Raw genomic sequence first — 7,985 nt, forward strand, 5'->3', positions numbered from 1 at the left:
TGTATTAAGGGCTTCGGTGCCGTGCGATGCTGCGACCTGTCGCAATGAAACGCCCTCTTCCTTCTAACACGGCCCAAAGGAATTGCTATTTTGGGTGCCGGCTGACGTGCCTGGTCTCAGAGGACAGCGAGGAAATGCAGGGGGCTGGCGCTGTGCAGAAAGGCAGAACCAGATGGGATCTCACCAGCGCTGCAGCTCCCTGAAGGACGTCCCTGGTCCAATCTGGAAATGGGAAAGACAGCGGAGAGATGCTCTGAAAGGAAGGTGTGAAACGAGCCTGCGGCAGCATCTCCAACAGATGCCGGTCTACTCCCTATGCTTCTCCTTTGAAGTGATGCTAAGAGCTGCTTTAAATGTTCATTTTACGACCAGCTCGTGTAAAACGTGCCTTTTTCTCTTTGGAAATTCTCACCGTTGCAAAAAAAAGCACCCGTGTGCTCAGTCAAAACTCCTCGTGCCCTGAAATGTTTGAGCAGAAGGGGTCCTCAAAGAGATCTCGTTCTTTTTCTATGTTAAAACAAAACCATAGACAGCAATATTGCAGCACCCATTTGACAGGAGCAACGATGACTATTTCAAATCAAGAAGCACGTGTGCCATCCAGGAGCAAACCGGCTTACACGTGGCAAATCATTTTGACTCCCCCTATTAAAAATATGTCCACCAGTTTTAATGGCAGCGAGCACCAGATTCAAAAAGCACTGGATCCAACTAGGGAGAATGACTGGTATGCATTCAGGAAAGGAGCAGGGGTGCAAATCCCACTGTCAAGCACTCCCAGGGCAGGCTCAGGAGACGTCGCAGCCCCGGGAAGAAGTTGGTCTCAAGCAGACCGGGCCCTGATCAGTCCAGACAGGGTAGCAGTGGGGGAAAGAGGATGGAAATGCAAAGCAGATCCAACGTCTCTTGCACATCTGAACAGTGCCCGGACCACTGAGGGCCCCTCGTTGAAGGGGGGCTGCAAAGAGGACGGAGCTGAGCTGGTCTCAGTGGGGGCAGATGACAGAAGGAGCAATGGGCTCAAGCTGCAGCAAGGGAAGTTGAGGTTGGATATTAGGAAAAACTGTCTCTGAAGCACTGGAACAGGTTACCCAGAGCGATGGTGAACTCTCCATCCTTGGAGGTCCTTAACCCTAGTTAGACCAACCCTGTCTGGGATGATGTAGTTGGGGCTGGTCCTGCTTTGAGCAAGGGGGTGGACTAGATGTGACCTCCTGGGATCTCTTCCAACCCTCATTGTCTATCTCAACGGAGGGCTCCTGGGTGCTGCCACCATCATATGAATAGATCATAAGCTCTAACCTCATTATAATATCCCCCGGTGGGACCAGGAGAAGAGTTCATTAGAAGACGGTATGCCAAAGTTAGTCAATTTGCTGCACTGTCACCTTGAAAAAAAAATCAGCTTCTACTTCTGGGAGCATTAAAAGGGGAGATGTGCTATAGTGAGGTCAGGTGAAGGAAACCAGCCAACACCCGATCCGACCAAAAAGCTCCCACCGGTGCTACCAAGAAGGATGAATGCAGCCAAGCAGCTACCAAGCAAGAGCGCCACTGTCCGAGTCCAGCATGTACTTGGGTCCACGTGGTCTCACGTGCACCAGTTTTACCAAAGGACCACTTCACCAATGAAGTGCCCAGGCTGCGCAGAGCTAAGGAAGGTCTGAATCCAGCCCTGAGTCTACAATGCACTTTGGGTCCCTTCTGCATCAAAAGCTCTGACCTTCCAGTCCTCTGTGCGTCTCTCAAGGCCTGTGGCTGCAAACCTTTGCTTCGTCATAAGGTCTCGTGGGTGAAAAGACACCTCACCAGAAACACGCTCGCCTGTCAAGACTAGAACAACGCTGCTGCGGTCCGTGTCATTCGCTGCACCAGGGAAAGCATTGCACGGCCCTGTTGCAAGGTCACACGATGCGACGAGAAGCCACGGTTGGATTTCAGCTGCGCTTCTGGGTGTGGACTGGCTAATACACTTGAATCACTGCTTGGCTTTCTCAAGAATAGCTTCTTCCTCATCTAACCTTGCCTCTGGGCCAAAAACAAGCCTGCAATTGAAAGAGAAACAGCTTATGCTGGCTAATTCCTCAGCTTCCCCGCTGGGCTTCTTCCCAATACATAGAAGAGATCCAGCACAAGGCGGTGGCAACACTTCCAGTCCAAGCAGGACCAGCCCCAACTACATCATCCCAGCCAAGGTTTTGTCTACCTGGGTCTTCAAAACTTCCAAGGATGGAGAGTCCAGCAGCTCTCCGAGTAATTTGTTTCAGTGCTTCATCACCCTCCTAGTGAGAAAATTCTTCCTAACATCCAACCTCAACTTTCCTTGCTGCAACTTGAGCCCATTGCTCCTTTTTTCAGCTGCACCACTGAGACCAGTCCAGCTCCATCCTCTTTGCAACCCCCTGCAGGGAGCTGAAGGCTGCTCTCAAATCCCGCCTCGGTCTTCTCTTTTGCAGACTAAAGGGCTCAGATCCAACCTCTCCAAGCTGCACCCAACCCCTGGGCCCACCAGCAAAGGGTCTGACGGCACAATGAGTCACGCACGGATGTGCCCAATTCCCCTCGCTGAATTCGACTAGACCATTTATAGGTTCAAGTTACTCAATCGGGGCCTAACAAAAGGGAAGATTCGAGTGAGATCACGAATGAAGTCATCTCCGGCTTGACTTTCCCTCCTCCGCCCTCCACCTACGGCCCCCAGAAAGATGCTGTTCAGGGGAAATAGGATATAAAGGGGAAGGATGGTAAATCGGATTGATTTCTAGGTCAAGCAAGGCAACAGAAAATCTCACCGCAGCATATACCTGCTTGCAGCTGGCCAGGAGGCCCTGCAAACGTCAGGACAATCTGGCCCAAAGCGCTCACAGAGAAAGGAATTAACTTTCCTGCGATGGCAGCCCGTGCTACGGATGCAGACCTCCCTCCGGACGCTGAACAGTACGAGGGCTGAATGGAGAGGGTCCACGTTGTGGGGAAAGCCAGCTCCGAGCGTGCAGCTGCGAGGAATGCATTGTATGTCTGGTATTCGAGCTGCGCTCCCTTTTCCTGTTCCCTTGTTTTCGCCGTATATGGAGCGGAGCACGGGAGGCTGGGTCACAGAGCACTGCTGCGTGCGTCGAAAGCCTCTGGACTTCCAACTTTGTTTGTCTTTGCTGGAAATCCGGCAGATCCATCTAGGAAAATGCATGCTGAGCGAGCCATCGAGGAGGGAAGGAGAAGCCTAGGATCGAGCTGGGCCAGCCGACCGAGGTTGCATGCAGAGAGGTGCACACAGGCATGCAGTAACCCCTTTATGGGGTGCAATCCTAAGCCACTGAAGCTTTAGGGCTGCAGGGCAGAGCCCACGTCGCATCTGCACATAAAAAACAGCAGCCTTGCCTTTAATACGTGGCCTGCAGACTCCTGGCAAACTTTTTGTATCGGGGCCCCCCTTTGCCAGAGATAACGATCATAATAATTTTTTAATTACCATTTTTGGGCCCTGTGTGTGTCCGGGCCCCGGTTCGCCCGCTCGAACGAGGGGGTTGCTCTGTCCGTCAGCCCACAAAAGCCGCCTGCCCGCAGAGCTGGATATCTAGTCCGTGCATCTTGACCAGCGGGATATGCACTCAAAAGTCGGACCCCGGGGAAATCTAGCTCAGCATGAGTGAAGTCCTTGACGGCTGCTGACCATGTTTTCCATGCCTAGGATTCAAAAGGCTACCAATGTGGTACATAGTCATGGTTTCCTACAGCTTCTGGGATGCCTCTAGGCTGCATCTTCATAACCCCTCCAAACTTCATGGGACCAAAAAGGAAAAAAAGTAAGACAGCCCCGTTTCCCCCAACATCAGAAAATCCTTGCAACGAGGAAACCAAAGAGACTCTGCATTTACCCCTTGTAATTTAAGTCCTTTTGATATACGGGTGGGAAGTTCTCACTCTGCAATCAAGGATGGTGGTAACGATAGCCTGGAGAATTGTACCCGGGCTCGATCCAACTCAAAGACCAGCAGAGCTCTCACGGTGAAGCACTAAACCTGGGCAGGGAAGTCATCGCAGAAACACTTTGGCCACTGACCCTATTCTTTCCCCATCACCTCTTACTTGGGGACCAAGGAGAGCTGTGCCGAAAAAGCCCCCCGGTATTGCTGCTAATTCTTCAGCCACCGGGAAAGCACGCAGCCCCACAGCTTTCCTTGCAGCTCGGTGCAACCCCCAAGCCAAGCCAGCTTGCAACTGGCCAGGAAATTTCCAAGCATGCAAAAACACAGCCCACCTAGACCAGTGCCCTGTCTCTGATGACCGTAGCCAGTTTTAGGTGCTTCAATGGCAGATGCAGCCCCCACGGTACGCAAGTAGCTGGCCACCTGCCCCTTGCATTAGACCTTTCAATCAGACAGTAGCGTAAGGCCCACCGTTTTGGTCCTCATGCTTGCCTGCAAACATAGTGGATGCAAATGGTCCCTTTCTGTGAACTAGTCCTAATTATGACCACTTGGGATAGTCCTTTCCTACCCACATAAATGCCTGGCCCTTTTCGGAGCCTGAGGTTCTTGACCTCAGCTCATTCCTGTGGCCAAGAGCTCCCCCTCTTCTTCGCGCCGCATGCAAAAGAGCATTTCCATTGACCAGGTCAGCTCTCATCCTCGAATCTTCCTGCAGGTCCCCCCTTGTCTTCTGACACAACTGAAGGTCCCCACCGACTTTGTGGAAAGCCATTCGGTACGAGCCAATCTACTCTTACTTGTCTCCGCTCCAAATGGACAATATCCATCCTTGGATGGGAAATGCCGCATGCAACAGGCAAGGACTGGGCGGGGGGAAACGCGTAATGACCGAATCAGTCGCGGGGGCTCTTCGTCCCGAATCGACATCGCCTTGAAGTCTGGATGAGCCACCGCCTTTTGGGTGAGATTAGTAGCCATCAAAAGCCCGCGTGCGCTCTGCAAGGTGGCGGAGGGCACCAACCATTCAGGTGGGGGAAGTGTAATTACCTGTTACATTCCCCCCTCGAGTAATTAAATGCTAATAAACCACAAGCTAGCTTGCATCAGCTGCATGTGGCTTCTTAAGGACGGCCTCGTTCAGCGGTTATCTCAATGCTGAGCTCTACCGCGGAAGACAGCGCCTTGGAGGGGAGCAAGAAGCATCACCTGCCTACCCCTAATCTGCCTGGCAGGTGCTGGGCAGCATCCATTGCTCCCAACTTGCACACCTGGATGCCTACCTTTGTGCTCCTCAGCACAGACTCAAGCGTTTGAATGAACGGGGTTGGGATTTTCAGGACGTAAAGGCAGGGGGAGGGGAGGAAAAAAGTTTGATCCCCATAAATAAGAAGCCCAAATGAGAAACAGAGCCTGTAGCACAGCTGTAACTTCAGCTGCTCTGCTGTCTGTGTTAACACTGCGTGACTTTATTGGGGTCAGGGATTAAAAACAGCCGTGACAACTTAAAAAAAAAAAAAAAAGAGCACAAATTCCCGAGGGCTGCAATGATTAGCGAGAAGGTTGTTTGCCATCAGGAGCAACTTTGCATTCCCCCTTCCCCGCTCGAGCGGCAATGGCATTTCCTAGTTAGAGGAGAAGGGATCCAGCATCTGACGAGCAGCCGGAGAGACCCCACACCTCTACACCCCCTTGCAGCAGGGAGCTCCGAGCGCGCCCCTGGAAAAGGCTTCTCCAAACCACCCGGCCCTAAAAACTTCTTGGAATAAGTGAGTAACGCGCCTGGAGCGTCTCCAGAGCCGTCAATGGTACGAGAAGACGGGTTCAAAGCAAAGGGAAAGGATTAGTAAGGCCCATGTGAGCTCGCTGCAAAAACCAGTGGGAGGACTGAAGGGCAGCTCTTTCTAATCAAGAGTTCAGCGGGACGGGGAGGAAACGGTACGCCAAAAGCGGCCGTGCGTTTCTCCAAGGAGGCCGGTTGTCTATCTGCTCCTGGAAAGACAACTCGAGGCAACGCCGTCTCGCAACTACCCTGCTCCGGCCCGCCGTTTGAGCAGAAGGTCGTGCAGCAAAATGCTGGCTTTGCGACTTTTTCCACCCAAACGACTATGGAGATCGCAGAAGCCCGGAAAAGGAAGGGGCCGCGGGAGGTCCCATCTAGTCCACCCCCCTGCTCCAAGCAGAACCAGCCCCGATCATCCAAGATCAGCCTGAAGAGATGTGCGTGCCGAGCGCAGGGGATCGCTCGGACATCAAGAGATCAATGAACTACTTAGAAGGAAAAAAAAGGTTAGCTGGTGAGGACTTAGCAATGCCAACAAGGGAATTACCCTCCTTTAGGCTGGTCACTACAGCCCCAGGGGGGCGGGGAAATAATTCAAAAAAACGTTTACAATCAAAAAATGGTTTTCTTCGTCATAAAAACGTTGTCAAAATTCTCATGAAGAAAGTTCATTAAACTTTTTATCTTCTTTTTCCCTGCATTTTTCGGCCCCTCTCCTTGTCGCCCGGAGTTGATGGCAGTTCTGGGTGTTGTTTTATTCCCCGTGTTTTAAAAAGACGAGGCTGAATAGGGATGTCACCAGAAGCTCTCTGCGTTTTTCAGGACAATGAGCAATGGAGGAGACGCCGGGTGCTACAGGTGGGCTCCTAAATCAGCAAGGCCCTTTGGGAACCACCTAGGCCCCTCCAAAACGGGGAGGAAAAGTCATAGCCAAGAACAGAGTAAGCCGTTTGCTTTTAGGAAAAAGGCCGTGGGGTCTTTTACAAGACCTGGGGTTTGTAGGGTCTCCACTTCATCCTCAGGGCATCCAGGGGTTTATCCAGGGCTCCTGGGATCCGCTTCCATTTTCTCCTTGTTCTGATCATTAAAAGCCCATTAGATTAACAAGGGGGAATGAAAGGCTGTATCGGTCTCTCTCCTCCCCTGGGAAAATGCCTCATTCGCCTTTTGTAAACTCCCATCAAGCCGCTGGTCTCTGACGCACGGAGCCCAGGCGAGATGAAACTAAATCTCGGCAGCCTACGTCCTCTCTAACTTCGGGCCCTATCGGCGTGGTAGCACCATGACCAAATGCCAACGTTCGCTGGCATCGCACCATCCCAGGTTAAATGTTCAAGCAGTGCCATACTGGCACGTGCCAACCGCTGTCCCTCCACCGTCTCCGCGTGTAACCCTGGGAGGAAAGGAGACTGTTCTTCACTAAAATGCAGCATTAGAGAGGGGGAGTCTAGGGGGGCAAGTCACAGAGGGGATGCCCGATCGCCATACCCAATGGCCATATGCAAAAGTCCCTTCCTACCAACCACAGCTGCACAAACTCTGCAGAAGGAAAAGAAAGGCTGAGGCAAATGGGCTGATTGAGTCTGCAGAAGAGAAAACCAAGGAGGGATTGAATAGCAGCCTTCACCTCCCTGCAGGGGGGTGCAAAGAGGATGGAGCTGGGCTGGTCTCAGTGGTGCAGATGACAGAAGGAGCAATGGGCTCAAGTTGCAGCAAGGAAAATTGAGGTTGGATATTAGGAAAAACTTCCTCACTAGCAGCGTAGTAAAGCACTGGAAAAGGTTACCTAGACAGGTTGTGGACTCTCCATCCTTTTGAAGACCCGGGTAGACAAAGCCTTGTCTGGGATGATGAAGTTGGGGCTGGTCCTGCTTGAAGCAGGGGGTTGGAGTAGATGTGACTCCCTGAGGTCCCCCCCAACCCTCGTTTTTTATGATCCTATGAGGACCCAGCCTTTAAAAATCAATGCAGCCTTTTCAAATCAGATGTTGACACCCTTTCCCTCCCTAACCCCTTTTAATCTGAAGAAGGGATATTCCCACTGACCACCTGCAAGCGCTCGGACCAGTCACATAGACACGATACCACCACGATACAGGCAACTTCCTGACAGACCAACGATGGCAAGGATGCTCCCTGGCCCAGGAGACACTGGTACAAAAAGGCCAAAAATGTGAAATCAGTGACTGACTGCGTCATCACAGCCTCCAAACAGGGCAGGAAGAGGTGCATGATGTCATTCGGTACGTACCTGTCCCAGGGCCAGGCTGTTCAGC

At 52.1% G+C, this 7,985-nt stretch overlaps 1 protein-coding gene across 24 annotated transcripts in view; it reads right to left on the bottom strand.

Annotated features, from left to right (window-relative positions):
* Nucleotides 1-7,985, bottom strand: part of LPP (LIM domain containing preferred translocation partner in lipoma) — a 432,466-nt gene that overhangs the window by 339,531 nt on the left and 84,950 nt on the right. For 2 of the 24 annotated variants that reach the window (XM_025202688.1, XM_025202694.1), the window contains exon 1: nt 2,805-3,691. The exons of 21 other annotated variants lie outside the window; for them this stretch is intronic. The gene's annotated coding sequence lies outside the window, so the exon portion shown is untranslated. Of the gene's footprint in view, nt 1-2,792; nt 3,692-7,985 lie in introns of those variants that run through there. One more of the 24 variants, XM_025202686.1, reaches the window with a different exon arrangement.

This window comes from Alligator sinensis, unplaced genomic scaffold (genome assembly GCF_000455745.1).
Source record: "Alligator sinensis unplaced genomic scaffold, ASM45574v1 scaffold301_1, whole genome shotgun sequence".
Classification (NCBI taxonomy): domain Eukaryota; kingdom Metazoa; phylum Chordata; order Crocodylia; family Alligatoridae; genus Alligator; species Alligator sinensis.